Source organism: Salvelinus fontinalis, chromosome 11 (assembly GCF_029448725.1).
Source record: "Salvelinus fontinalis isolate EN_2023a chromosome 11, ASM2944872v1, whole genome shotgun sequence".
Taxonomy (NCBI): Eukaryota; Metazoa; Chordata; class Actinopteri; order Salmoniformes; family Salmonidae; genus Salvelinus; species Salvelinus fontinalis.
The window spans coordinates 45130576-45146641 of record NC_074675.1 but is presented as its reverse complement, the minus strand read 5'-3'; the positions used below and the strand labels follow the sequence as shown (position 1 = coordinate 45146641).

Below are 16066 nucleotides of genomic sequence, written 5' to 3'. Positions count from 1 at the left end.
AAGTGTTTTTTTTTTGTTAGTACGTTTGCAATGTATAATGTTTCAGTGCTATGCAATTTGCTATTATATCTAAACCATGTTGAAACTAAGTTTACAGACAAATGTAATATTCTTCCGGGAGGATTTTGGTCTGGCGTTGATGTTTAGATAAATAAACCACACGTTGTGAACAAACGTCTTTGTGGAGTCAAAGAGACAGAGCAACATCCCCCTAATTCATGGATGTGATATGTTAGAGACCAAGGATGTTCTTTCTTTAGTGAATAGTGGTATTGAACTTGAATATGACAAGCAGAGACTGGTATTTTTCTATGAGGACATTCATTCCTAAAGTAAACTTATGGCACAACAGTACATAAAGACATACTCAAAAGTAATGACATGCTAATGACAATAAGCTGCTTATCATTGAGTTCTGGCTGACTTTACAGCATGTGCACAACAACAGTCGGATGTGTGAAATGTTGTGTGTTTCTTTTTAAAATCTTAACATTTTCAGACTTTGAATCTCAAAAAGTAAAGTAAGCTTCATACCAGTTGAAGAGAGTGTGGAAGGTACTGCGTCTCGAAGGAAGAACATCTATCAGATACACCTTCTGCCTGAGAACAATGATGAATGGTGAGTCTTTCCATGTTATGTTGTTTAATCTCAATGTCAGCTTCTTCACTCAGCCTTCCATCAATCCAGTCATGCATGGACACATTGGACAGTCTCTACATTGATTTGCACGGGGGGGGGTGGGTGCTACCCCTAACTGGTTGAGGAGCTCCTGCCCAAACTGGTCAGCTGGGCCACAGAGAGTAAGACCAATTTGTTCAGGAGCAACCTGTCCCTGCTGCCTGTAGAGAAGTACAACATCATGTACTAACAGCTGAAGGACAAGTACAAGGAGATGGTCAATGGTCAAGGTCTGGTCTTTCGTAGTGTAGCCTCACAGATCAAATACTTTGTAGCAGTGGTTTGTTGGTGTTGAAGTTGTTTTCATGTTAATGTCCCAACATACGGTAATATTTGTCTTTGTTTAGGTTTGGCCTGAAGTAACGGACCCTGAGAAGTTTGTCTTTGAAGATTTTGCCTTCGCTACATATCTTTTGATAGGCCTCCTCAGTATATGGCCAGAATGCTAATATGTGTGAAATGACAGCTCTTATGACAATAACGCCATTGTTCTATCAATGCACAGGCGAGGAGCTAGCAGAGAAGGGTCTGACGGTCAAACAGTCCTTTGTGGATCTTGGTTATGGAAATGGTCTATGTATGATAAACACTACACTAGGTTGCCAGAACACAGTTACATAAAACAACCTGATATGCCCTGGTGCTGAATAATAACACCTGGACACCTGTGGAAAACTGACCTTTGTTGCCGATCTCTTTTAGTTCACAAATGTCCACTGGACGCTTAATCCATGACATGGTGTAGCTGGTGTGTCGTAAGAAGCTTTAGGTTGCGTCCCATTTGGCACTGTATTCCCTTTATAGTGCACTACATTTGACAAGGGCCCGTAAATGAACGGCAAACAAAAAACATTGATTTCAAAGTTTTCTTACATAAACATTTGTTTTACTCCCTCTTTCTCCCTAATTTTGATCTTGTCTCATCGCTGTAACTCCCCAACGGGCTCGAAAGAGAGAGAGGCAAAGATCGAGTTATGCGTCCTCCAAAACATGACCCGACAAACCGCGCTTCTTAACCAGCTGCACCCGGCCGCCACAAGGAGTCGTGATGAGACAAGTAAGTTATGTAGGGTATGTAAACATTATATAAAGTGGCGTTGTTTAAAGTGACTAGTGATACATTTATTACATCCAATTTTTTATTATTAAGTGGCTAGAGATTTGAGTCAGTATGTTGGCAGCTGCCACTCAATGTTAGTGATGGCTGTTTTACAGTCTGATGGCTTTGAGATAGAAGCTGTTTTTCAGTCTCTCGGTCCCAGCTTTGATGCACCTGTACTGACCTCGCCTTCTGGATGATAGCGGGGTGAACAGGCAGTGGCTCGGGTGGTTGTTGTCCTTGATTATCTTTTTGGCCTTCCTGTGACATTGGGTGGTGTACCTTCACTTTGAAAAAATCTATTTTGGTTATTGAACTACTGTAAGTGAAGTGGATTTACACCTGGTAACGGAATTTCATCATGGGTCCCTGATCTTTAATACACAGAAATGGATCATTATGGATGTGAGTGTCATTATCTTCATGGTGATGTATCCTAAATAGGTACACAAAGGTAGAAATAGGCAATATTTTCCTTTGCATAATTGCGTATTATTCTACACACTATTTTAACGAGCTCCCCTACCAAACAAGATCACATTTGGTTGGTCCGCACAGGACTAAATCTGAACCAATAATAGACACCTATGTTTCACAAGTTCTGACATCAAGGTACAGCACAGTACAGTAAAGTAGAGTAGAGTACAGTACATTAGTGTACTCAACTCTAGTGTACACTACTTTACAGTACAGGACTGTATTGTACTAAATTATATTCTACTTTTAGTGAACTATACTCACATTTTCTTTACTGTGCTGCACTGTATTGTACTAGAGCTGGGACGATAAACCGAAAATGATTGACACCAACTGATCACTTATCGCAGCCATTTTGCTGATACCGTTAATTACAATAAGTAGCCTATACTAAAGAAATGTGAAGTTTGAAATGAAATACAATTGACAATTGATGGCTGCAAACATCAAACCAGTAGTAGTACTTTAAAGGATAATAAAAAAAAGGGCAATTTGTCACAAAATAGATTTTTGTCCATATCACCCAGCTCTATACTGTACTGAACTATACTTTTCTTTACGGTACTGTGCTCTACTGTACTATACTGTCCAAACTTGTGGAACAGATGTCTATGATTGGTTCAGACCAAATCTGAACCAATCATGGAAGTCTATATTTGTGCCAAATGAAGACCGGTCCAGACGTCTGTGCATGTTGAAATCAGGGCTAGTCCGGACCAGACAAAATTACATCTATGGACGTTGAAATCAAGGCCAGTTCGGACTGACCAAATTTCAAATACTTTTTAACATCCTGGGATGTCAGTTGTCAATTGGTGCTCAGTGATTGTGGATGTTGGTTACAGTAAATGGAAAGAGAGGGGGCTCATGGGTAGGTGACCTGTAAGAACTTAGATATGTGATATTAATTGGAGAGAAGAGTGAGAGGGAGGTGTAGTCCAGACCTTTCGCACTCTTGCTTTGACCACCACAAAGAGGAAGACCCAACTGTGGTTTGTAACTACTATGATTTCCCATTGGAACCAAGTCAGTTGCAGAAATTCTGTTACCGATTCTTCTGAAATTCTGTTGACGATTTGGTAACAGGATTTCAAATTTGTCACGTCCATTCCCGCTCACGCGCTCGATGTCGCTGATTTACTAACTTCCGGGCCTTGCGTCCATTACGCACACCTGGCAACCATTATTACGCACACCTGCGCCCCATCAGTCACACCTGGAATTCATTACCACCTTGATTACTTATCATTTATCTAGCGTTCTGTCAGTCGTCAGGTAGTATTGTTTATATTTCCTTGTCTCTTTTATAATGTTCGTTATTATTAAGCTCACTGTACTTGTTTCCTGACTCCCTGCGTCTACATTAATTTTAATAATTGATTTCAGTAAAAACATTAACTAATTGATAGGTCTACCTTTACTTGTTACTTCTGTGAACTTTCATTATCCTCCCTCATGAGGGAGAGAAATGACAATATCTTAAAGATAAGTGGACTTTTGATAATGGAATTTCAAAGCACAAGGCAATGTTTCGTAAAGGCAAAAAAATTCTGCTAAACTAAATCTATTTATTAGTTGGCAGGTGTATTTACTTCATGTTTTGGTGTATTTGTAATACTTTTTAAGACTTTCTGATAGATGTTGTGAAAGACCCCTTTTCCATCTGTTTGACAAGAAATCAGTCTTAGCTTATTCAGAATTTGTTGTTAAAATGTGTAAGGTGTAAACCTTAATATATAAAATGTTTTACTCTTAGCTTTCATTTGACATGCTCCTATGAACTTCACATGTTGGTGCTCATGGCTTGGAATTGACCATAGTGCACTATATAGGGAATAGGGTGCCATTTGGGATGTGGCCTTAATCCGCGCCAATTTCATGCCAGTGTTCTATTCAATCAGTGATGTGATTTAACGTCTAATCAAAACGCTGGATAGCCATGATTGAAATGACACACTGGGGGTAGGTGAATAGTGTCTTTGTGTACCCAACGTTCAGTTCTGCCCGCTGATGAAGTGATTAGGGACTGACTGACCGTCATACCTGCTTGTGTTTCAGCACCCTGGAAAGGGCATCGATGTGAGGAAACAGAAGATCTGGAATATGTACGGCCCATGAACCGATCTAGAGGTGAGGAAGGGCTAAATGAAACAGTTTTTTTTCAGCTTTGATCAGTTCACGCTTGCTACTTTAGAGGGTGTATATCCTGCACGAGCCTTATAATACCCTTTAATAGACCCCAAGATCAACTTCATTTTGAGGGCTTTGTGGATATTTGGAATTCCATTTTTTTAAGAAACCAAAACTATTGCACTATTTGAAATATTTGTGAATACCAAATTAATTCAGATGATGTGTACAGTAGGTATTATAGCAGTAATATTTTAACTTTAATTCACCTTTTCAAATGAAGTAAGGCTACATGTGACTGTCATAAGTCTAAACCCCCATAGATACACGTGGGGTTGCAGGGAACCAGTGCTCTGCTGTGCTTTACTTTTCCCCTGCCGCACCCCTTCACTGTTACATCTGAAGACATGCTGCTCTCTTTCCCTTTACTGTAACCAACATCCTCACCCACTGGGCAACAACCATCACCGGACGTTGAAAAGTAGTTGAGATTTAGTCAGTCTGCCCTAGCCTTGATTTCAACATCTATGGATCAAATTTTTTGGTCCAGTCTGGACCAGCCTCGATTTCAATTAGGGCTCAGGGCCTTAATATAACACCCTATTTTCTACATAGTGCACTACTTTTGATCAGACCCCTATGGGCCCTGGTCAAAAGTAGTGCACTACAAAGGGAATACCGGGCCATTTGGGACATAGCCTGAGAGAAAAGGGAGTTTTGCTAAATTAGGGCCTCAAAAGAACTTGTTCTCTCAGACATTACATCTCAGGTGTCAGACAGTCAGAGCTGTGAAGTCAATTAAACTCAGTCCAACATGCTGTCATGAGAGAATTTTGCCACCTCAGTTTCCCAACGTCGTATAAATGACACTCATCTTCTCTCTTTGGCATACGGGAGTGGAGTTCCGTCTTAGGTTCCCCGTGTTGTTTTTTTACATCATTATAGTTATAGACTACAGTCGCGAGGATAGCCCATGTGTTTATTATATCAGACCCATAAGTCTGGACAGTGGGCACCCCATTGTGATTTCCCTGCTGTGGAAAAGCTATTACCCTCTTACCAACAAATGACAGCACAATACCTGTCAATCAATCACCAAGGGCTCTCCACTCTAGATTATCAACTTCAAAACTGTTCTGTTGATTGTGTTTAACATGGCCTACTTAGCTTACATAGAGATTATTGTTACAGTACTGCACCACATTATGCAACATATTCAAGACACTCAACCTTTGTTTTGTTTGCAGCTAGGGATAGTATGCCAAGGTACGTGTGAACAATGAGCAGCTGACAGCAGGTTGGTATTTGTCAGGAATCTTGCCCTGGAGGAAGCTCTGCAAAGTGGTCACTACAAATTCATAAAATCTGATATTAAACCTAACCTTAACCACATTGCCAACACTAACCTTTATGATATAGACAATTTTGACTTTGCAGCTGACCCATCTAGCAGAAATGTCTCAGTTCTGCCTCCCGGGCAAGATTCAGGAGAAACGTCATCCTGCGGGGTCCCAGGGCCTTAATATCAAATCACATTTTATTTGTCACATGCGCTGAAAAGAACAGGTAGACCTTACAGGGAAATGCTTATTTATAAGCCCTTAACCAACAATGCAGTTCAAGAAATAGAGTTAAGAAAATATTTACAGAATAAACTAAAGTAAAACATTAAATGTAACACAATAACGAGGCTATATACTGGGTACCGAGTCAAATTGTGAGGGTACAGGTTAGTCGAGGTAGTTTGTACATGTAGGTAGGGGTAAAATGACTACATAGATGAACAGCGAGTAGCAGCAGTGAAATAAAGGGGGTGTTACGCACGCCTCTATGGAGGGGGAACGCAACATCCTGCTACAACTCAACTCCCCGTGAAGTGAAAGGTATGGGACCGTAGGTGTGAGAAAGGACGACAAAAGACAGAATTGACCGTTTACTAGGATTTTATTCCTTTACACGGTAATATGGGGAAAAGGGGCTGGACGGAACCAAAGCAAAGAAAGTAAATGTCAAAGCTCCCCCCCCTCTTATCTAACCTGCCTACCCACTACTTACCTATCTTAGCACCACCTGGTGCACTAACCAAAATACAGGGGGTGGTCTGCCCAGGTCTTACCTAGTGTGCCTAGACATTGAATATACTACGGGTATATGTATGCCCGCGGGCCTCTTGCCTAAGCACTCCCTAGGTGCCTTCCCCTTCCCCCCTGTGAACAAATGAAACAAAATATTATTAACAATTTCACAAACACACAGAAACACAGGACATCAATTAGGCTCTGTCTGACTGAGCATCAAACTCACACAGAACATACCAACTGCTCCCGGCAACAACTAACATAGTAAATTACCCACAGCCCATCAGCCTCCTGTCTCAGCAAATATCTCACAATCAATCTCTCTGTAATCTCTATCACAATCAATCTCTCTCTCCATTCCTCAGCCTGCAATGATCTAAGCCTGCCTATGATCTCTTTTAGCAAAAATCTCTCTGCAATGATCTCCCTCACAATCGATCTCTCTACAATCTCATCAGCCTGCAATGATCTAAGCCTGCCTATGATCTCCCTGCAATCTCTATCACAATCAATCTCGCTCTGCATTCCTCAGCCTGCAATGACCTCAACCTCCAAATCTCTCTCACAATCACCTCAGCCTGCCTCTCTCTTCTGAACAACAGAACACTGGCTTTTATAGCTTCAGAAGGCATTGGTAATTGGAGACAGCTGTGTCCTGATGAGGGGGCGGGGTCAGCTCTCCAATCATCAATTGGGGCCGACCAATCAGCTGCTTGGGGAGAATTTCAGGAATCTCCTGAAACACACACACTCAAATACAAACTACAACACAGAAACTGGGGAACGTAACAGGGGGGGGTGGGGTGTCAATATAAATAGTCTGGGTTTCCATTTGATTAATTGTTCAGCAGTCTTATGGACCTAGACTTGGCGCTCCGGTACCACCTGCCGTGCGGTAATAGAGAGTCTGACTTGGGTGACTGGAGTCTTTGACCATTTTTTGGGCCTTCCTCTGACACCACCTAGTATATAGGTCCTGGATGGCAGGAAGCTTTGCCCCAGTGATGTAATATAATATCACTATAACATTTACAGCTGCCCTTTAGAGATGAATGGGATAACTGGGGCTATTGACAATGTGGAATTAGTCTGGACCTGGACTGGCCTCCTAGACTGTTATTAATGGATTGTCCATAGATACTGTGTTTGTGTACTGCTGTGAGCACGAGGTTGATTGCACGTTAACATTTATTTAGTGACTAAGAGGAAACAGAGATACTGTATTTGTTTGTTGTTGCCTCTGTTTTAGCCAATATACTAAAATAGGGAATCCTAAGCAGAACTGAAATCTAAAAATACAATGCTAAAATGTCACAATACCGGTAAAAATGTAGGCACAAAACCTTTCATCCGAACATAGTGTTTGCACGCAATTAGGAGGCTAGTCGACTAGAAGAATGAATTACACGGAATGAGATTGTGGAAATTATTGCATCGTATGGTTCTTGTGTTCCTTTCAAACTTACATGAGGCAATTGTTTAGCTAGGGACTCGCTGTACCTTTAACTAAAGGCTTGGGGTTCTGTCAGGATCTGCGCCCTGTCCTTTCTGGTGTCCTTATCCTCGGTGATATAATATGATGGTGTCTGGACTAGAACATGGTGATGGGATATGATGTGTCTAGACTAGAACATGGTGATGGGATATGATGGTGTCTAGACTAGAACATGGTGATGGGATATGATGGTGTCTAGACTAGAACATGGTGATGGGATATGATGGTGTCTAGACTAGAACATGGTGATGGGATATGATGGTGTCTAGACTAGAACATGGTGATGGGATATGATGGTGTCTAGACTAGAACATGGTGATGGGATATGATGTGTCTGGACTAGAACATGGTGATGGGATATGATGGTGTCTAGACTAGAACATGGTGATGGGATATGATGTGTCTAGACTAGAACATGGTGATGGGATATGATGTGTCTAGACTAGAACATGGTGATGGGATATGATGGTGTCTAGACTAGAACATGGTGATGGGATATGATGTGTCTAGACTAGAACATGGTGATGGGATATGATGGTGTCTAGACTAGAACATGGTGATGGGATATGATGGTGTCTAGACTAGAACATGGTGATGGGATATGATGGTGTCTAGACTAGAACATGGTGATGGGATATGATGTGTCTAGACTAGAACATGGTGATGGGATATGATGGTGTCTAGACTAGAACATGGTGATGGGATATGATGTGTCTAGACTAGAACATGGTGATGGGATATGATGTGTCTAGACTAGAACATGGTGATGGGATATGATGTGTCTAGACTAGAACATGCTGATGGGATATGATGTGTCTAGACTAGAACATGGTGATGGGATATGATGGTGTCTAGACTAGAACATGGTGATGGGATATGATGTGTCTAGACTAGAACATGGAAGTGGTCTCCAACTCCTGAAAGGGCTTTCCTTGTTGTCAATTTATCTAGTTTCCCTAGTTCACAGGTTTAGGTGAAAATCATGTATTTACTTGTTTACTTTTGTTGTGTTGTATAAGACCAGTTATTTAATTAGGCCCTACATGGCAATAGGCACAAAATGTTGGTTTAAATTAAATACAAATAAAATGAATTTGTAACCTCATCTGACTCATTATTTCAGATCCCCCTTCCTTATACCCACCCTGACACTAAATGAGCTGGGATAACAATATCACGATGTTATCTTCCTTCAATATTAAAAGTTGGCAACAGAGTTCTTTAGCGACAGAGAGTGGCTGGGTGTGTCACAAGTCATTAAAAAAATGAATGATTCAAAAATCTAATTACGGTCATCGGTGGTGCGTCTCTCTGATCTAAAGAAGCCTCTTGTGCTTTTGAGGGGGGGAGGGGGGGGTTCTATTCCAGGAAATTGCAATCACTCCCAGTGATGGCTTCTTATTCCTGGACACAGACTGGCTGATTGGAAACCACTTGGAGGAGCTCTCGCCGTGGATCCCCGTAATAGCGGCCAGGCAAGTCATCAACAGACACAATTTGGCTTAGCCGCCTCAAGTGGCAGCTGATCTATTGAATTTGAAATCATGTTACTTTCATGAGTTGGGTTGGTTTGGGGAGAGGGGGATTGGAGGTGTGTTGATGTGTGAAGCGACTTGTTTGATGCGGCGGCCATCTGATGGCGATGTTGAGCTTGGCTCTTGAAGTTAGTCTCTGGTTTGAACGCTCCAACAGTACTTAACGATGCCTCATAGCTCCATAGGCTTTAAATTGTCTTCATTTTTCTTACACCCAACAAGTTGTGCCTAATTCAGTTGTTCCTACAGTATGTTCTCACCTCTACGATGTCTGCTACCTCTGCTTTGCCAGGGTTCTCTAAGACTAAACCAGGGAAATAAAGGATGGTTTTGATGTGTCATTTCTGTCACTTTCCTCCCACTTTAGGTCATCCTCCGGCCGGTACATTGTTCTGCTGTTTCTTTGACTTTTATGGGAAGAACCAGCGAAGACAGTTTCAGAAGTCCCAGTATAAGGAATACATTGACTTCATCTCTGAGATCAGCACAGCCTGTGGGTTCAACACTGCCTGAGAATCCCCTCCACAAAGCGGATATGCTAATGGAGCGGCAGGTAGCCTAGTGGTTCGAGGGTTGGGCTAGTAAACGAAAGGTTGCTGGATCGAATCCCAGCGCTGACAAGGTAAAAATCTGTCGTTCTGCCCCTGAACAAGGCAGTTAACCCACTGTTCACTGCTAGGCCGTCATTGTGAATAAGAATGTGTTCTTAACTGACTTGCCTAGTTAAATTTAAAAAAATAACACCCACACTTGAAGACATGGTCCCTTGTGGCTCAGTTGGTAGAGCATGATGTTTGCAACGTCAGGGTTCGATTCCCATTGGGAAAATGTATGCACTCTGGATAAGAGCGTCTACTAAGACTAAAAATACAAAAATAATAATAAAAAATACAAATAAATTAAAAAACATACAGAATATGCTAACATAAGCCAGTCATATTGTTTTAATCTAACCCCTTACTCTGCAGGTGTGTCTGGTAGGAAAGTCAAGGAGCTACCAGCTGTCGGACGAGCGGAGAGCCAAGTATATACAGGGTCGTCAGACCTGCTCCGGGGTCACAGTACAAGGGTCAAACGTCGAGGGGGAAGCTGAGACTGACAGGTCCCATGGGAACAACTGGGGAGCTGGGTTCCAGCCCCGAGAGAGGATTGAGACTGTGCGGAATTGCGCCGCCCTCCCCCGGGATTTTGTAGTCTTACCAACACTCTGCTTGGGTCGACCAAGGACAAAGGCGGGGATGTCCCTGATACCTGGAACACTGGAGGTAAGAGAATGGGACTTAATAACTAAGCTGTCAATCAAATCACACGGTAATCTCTGTTTCAAAACATTGAACTGTCATTGAGGTCATATTAGGTTTAGGAATAAAGAACAAAAAGTACATATCTGCTCTGTGGTTCATTACTATAATGGAGTATATTGGGTTTATGTACACTACATGGTGTGTAGTTGACTCGGTGGAATTCAGGAACGTTAAGGTCATGATAGGTCCCTTATGTCCTTCTCGCCTACCTCTCCCTGTCTAGCTCTCTCTCTCTCTCTCAGCACCAATAGGAAGGCCCCTGGTGGTGCAGTGCGACCCTGCTTTGAACCCTGGAAGTGTTTCATCCTCTGCCAGCTACATCCTGTTCTACACACACTGCCCCCATCTCTCCTTTATCAACCCCCTGCAGATGATCCCCTCCCCTCATCCTACACACACACACACACACCTGCACCCGAGGTACGACAGATGAGATAAGGAGATGAAGTGTACTCTGCTTTAATACAGAAGAATCTCTTTTAGGACTGTAATTAGAGAGAGTGACAGAAAGGTAGAGTAGGGAGGGAATGAAAAAGAGGATGGAGAGTGCCTGTAACCCGGGATGGAGATAAATGGATGAATAATGCATTTTGATCCATCTTTTATGGATGACTCTGTATTTGTGTTCTCCTATGGTGCTGTGGGGGGGGGGGGGGGCTGGGACACTGACAGCGGCTAGCCTGCGAATTTCACTGTCTCTCTCTCAATAGATGTGACAATCAATGGACAAGCTAAACAATTGCCTCATGCAAGTTTGAAAGGAACACAAGAACCATAAAATGCAATAATTTCCACAATCAGACTGTGTAATTCATTCTTCTAGTCGACTAGCCTAATAATTGTGTGCAAACACTGTATGGTCGGATGAAAGGTTTTGTGCCTACATTTTTACCGGTATTGTGACATTTTTGTATTGTATTTTTAGATGGCAGTAATGCTTAGTATTCATTATTTTAGTATACGGGCTAAAGCAGATGCAACAAACAAATACAGTATCTCTGTTTCCTCTTAGTCACTAAATAAATGTTAACGTGCAATCAACCTTGTGCTCACAGCAGTACACAAACACAGTATCTATGGACAATCCATTAATAACAGTCTAGGAGGCCAGTCCAGGTCCAGACTAATTCCACATTGTCAATAGCCCCAGTTATCCCATTCATCTCAATTAGCAGTGTAGGCTATGGTCTCAAGTGCAGCTGTAAACGTTGTAATGATGTTATAGTAGGGTCCTGGGCCCCCGTAGGTTGAAGTTTGTCCTGAATCTTGCCCTGGAGGCAGAACTGAGCCATTTCCGCTAGATGGGCCAGCTGCAAAGTCAAAATTGTCTATATCATAAAGGTTAGTGTTGGCAATGTGGTTAAGGTTAGGTTTAATATCAGATTTTATGAATTTGTGCCTGTGCCAGCTAGTGACCACTTTGCAGAGCTTCCTCCAGGGCAAAATTCCTGACAAATGCCAACCTGCTGTCAGCTGCTCACACGTACCTTGGCATACTATCCCTAGCTGCAAACAAAACAAAGGTTAAGTGTCTTGAATATGTTGCATAATGTGGTGCAGTACTGTAACAATCTCTATGTAAGCTAAGTAGGCCATGTTAAACACTTTTATACAAAATCAACAGAACAGTTTAAGTTGATAATCTAGAGTGGAGGGCCCTTGGTAATTGATTGACAGGTATTGTGCTGTCATTTGTTGGTAAGAGGGTAATAGCTTTCCACAGCAGGGAAATCACAATGGGGTGCCCACTGTCCAGACTTATGGGTCTGATATAATAAACACATGGGCTATCCTCGCGACTGTAGTCTATAACTATAATGATGTAAACAACAACAACACGGGGAACCTAAGACGGAACTCCACTCCCGTATGCCAAAGAGAGAAGATGAGTGTCATTTATACGAACCAAAGGTCAAAACAGATTGAATTCTCCATGTAGAAGGGAAAGTAAATCCAGAAATACCTTAATCTCCATGAAATGGAACTTAAAGGTTGGCTAGCTGCTCTGCTGCGAACTCCACTGGGAATTCATATCTTGGCTTACAAATATTGTGGAAACACAAAAATAGTTTTTGGCCATGCATACCCATTATCTAAGGCAGCCTGGGGAATGGGTTAATTTTAATACCTCCCTCTCTCCTAACTCGTTGGTATCTGAAATTACGCTGGGGAACTGAGGTGGTGAAATGTTCTCTTATGATAGCATGTTGGACTGAGTTTAATTGACTTCACAGCTCTGACTGTCTGACACCCGAGATGAACTTTCTGAGAGAATAAGTTCTTTTTTGAGGCTCTAATTTAGCACAACTCCCTTATCTCTCAGGCTGTGTCCCAAATGGCACTGTAGTGCACTACTTTTGACCAGGACCCCAATTTGGCTTTGGTCAAAAGTAGTGCACTATGTAGGAAATATGGTGCCATTTGGGACGCAAGCTGTGCCATCCCAAAAGTCTCTCCAGTCACTTACATTTCATCTTTCTCCTACTACTCCATTCTTGAACCCTGAACGACCGTCTCCTTTTTTATTCCAAATGCACTCTCACTCTCTCCTCTTCAGGCAATCTGTCAGGGAGAGAGGTAGCTGAGCTGTTGGAGTAGGAGACTCTACAGGTCTTAAAGGAGTGTGGAGGTCTGTACACCCTGCTCAAGAACAACCACCAGGTCTTCAGAGGTACGTGCAGTACAAACTCAGCATCCAGACTAGTGTTGAAAAATTATGACAACTTTCCCAGGATTTTCAGTAGTCCCGGTTGGAAGATGACTGGAATCGGGTAGGAATACGCAGGAAATCCAGAATCCTTCCACCAAAATTTCAGGAAAACCTGAGAGTTTTGGGAATGTTACTAGAATGTTTTTACCCTAATCCAGACATTATCTCAACAAAGCTCTGAGCTCCATATATGGCTATAACCAGAGATGATATAGATCAAATTCTAATCAGAGATGATATAGATCAAATTCTAATCAGAGATGATATAGATCAAATTCTAATCAGAGATGATATAGATCAAATTCTAATCAGAGATGATATAGATCAAATTCTAATCAGAGATGATATAGATCCAGTTCTAACCAGAGATGATATAGATCAAATTCTAATCAGAGATGATATAGATCAAATTCTAATCAGAGATGATATAGATCAAATTCTAATCAGAGATGATATAGATCCAGTTCCAACCAGAGATGATATAGATCCAGTTCCAACCAGAGATGATATATGGATCCAGTTCCATGTAGTGATCTGGTAAGTATCCCATTTTGGCACCAAACATCATGTGAAAATAACATTATTTGCATTCTCACATGAAGGTTAATTATCTTGGAACGTTTGGTGTGAACATGATGACTATTTCGTTTGCTGCACTCTATATCAATGGTTCTGGCACTGGGTCTAACTACATGAATCATACTGAAGCAATTCAGGGATTATTGGAATGTCACACATTCAGATAAGAATGCTTGAAAAAGTAGATGGAATCTTCCCCACTCTCAGCTTGAAGGAATTTTAAGTTGGCAGTCTCTCAAAGCTTGCCTAAACTCTCGAAACTGGTCTAGACCTATTAGTAATATTAAAAGGTTTGTATTAAACCCCCCTCCTCTCTCCTCTCTCTCTTCCAGTAAAGGCGGTATGGTCCATATCCGGAACTGGCGGGTACAGACCCAGAAGGCTGCAAGGTACCAGGACTGATGCTAAGCGGAAGCCCCTACTCTCTGGTGTCCTGAAGATCCGGGCCTGCTGGTTCAATGCCCACCACCCCCACGGATGCCCCCTGCCGGCCGAGGAGTGTGACTTTGCCCGTTGAGCCGACGACCTCCAACCTTCCACCAGACTACTCAAGAAACTGAAGAACTCAAGCTCGATTCTGTTTAGACCGTTGACTTGTTTTTATTTATGCCATGAAACGATGGTACACAAACACCTGTGACTACAAAGTCATTTGTACATACTTGGTTGTAATTTATTCTAACTATTTGTTGGACTTTTCAGACCTAAATCTAGTTAGATACGGTACTTTTGAGTTTTTAATTGGGAAGCAAGCTTTGCTATTTGTTTTGCACATCGCAAATATAACATCTAAAATATAAACATCCTATTGTCTTTATTACCTCACAAAAACAGGTCAGAAGGAAGAACATATGGGCTTAAAACTGTAAATGTCAGGACCATTAATTATTTATTGGGTAGTGTTCAGGGGTGTCCTGTGTGCTGCTCTCTGTGTTCCCGCCTGTGTTCTTCTAACCCCTGGGCTCGTAACCCTGTGGCTCAAAGGTCATATGGAGGCAGTAGAGGGCCGACCCAAGGACCACCATGGGGTTAGGAGATGTCTACTGCCATCCAGGACCTCTACACCAGGCGGTGTCAGAGGAAGGCCCTAAAAATTGTCAAAGACCCCAGCCACCCCAGTCATAGACTGTTCTCTCTACTACCGCATGACAAGCGGTACCGGAGTGCCAAGTCTAGGACAAAAAGGCTTAATAGTTTTTACCCCCAAGCCATAAGACTCCTGAACAGACAATCAAATGGCTACCCGGACTATTTGCATTGTGTGCCCCCCCCCCCACCCCTCTTTTAAGCTGCTGCTACTCTGTTTATCATATATGCATAGTCACTTGAATTATACATTCATGTAAATACTACCTCAATTGGGCCGACCAACCAGTGCTCCCACACATTGGCTAACCGGGCTATCTGCATTGTGTCCCGCCACCCGCCAACCCCTCTTTTACGCTACTGCTACTCTGTTCATCATATATGCACAGTCACTTTAACCATATCTACATGTACATACTACCTCAATCAGCCTGACTAACCGGTGTCTGTATGTAGCCTCGCTACTGTATATAGCCTGTCTTTTTACTGTTGTTTTATTTCTTTACTTACCAATTGTTCACCTAATACCATTTTTGTTCTTGGTTAGAGCCTGTAAGTTAGCATTTCACTGTAAGGTCTACACTTGTTGTATTCGGCGCACATGACAAATAAACTTTGCTTTGATTTGATCGCAGTCTCTCCACAGACATCTACCTGTACAGTGGGGCAAAAAAGTATTTAGTCAGCCACCAATTGTGCAAGTTCTCCCACTTAAAAAGATGAGAGACGCCTGTAATTCATCATAGGTACACTTCAACTATGACAGACAAAATGAGGGAAAAAAAATCCAGAAAATCACATTGTAGGATTTTTAATTAATTTATTTGCAAATTATGGTGGAAAATAAGTATTTGGTCAATAACAAAAGTTTATCTCAATACTTTGTTACATACC

General features: G+C 42.0%; 1 pseudogene; it reads left to right on the top strand.

The window, feature by feature from the left end:
- On the top strand, positions 1–15876 carry LOC129864736 (probable tRNA (uracil-O(2)-)-methyltransferase; annotated as a pseudogene).
- The last annotated feature ends 190 nt before the right edge of the window (positions 15877–16066 follow it).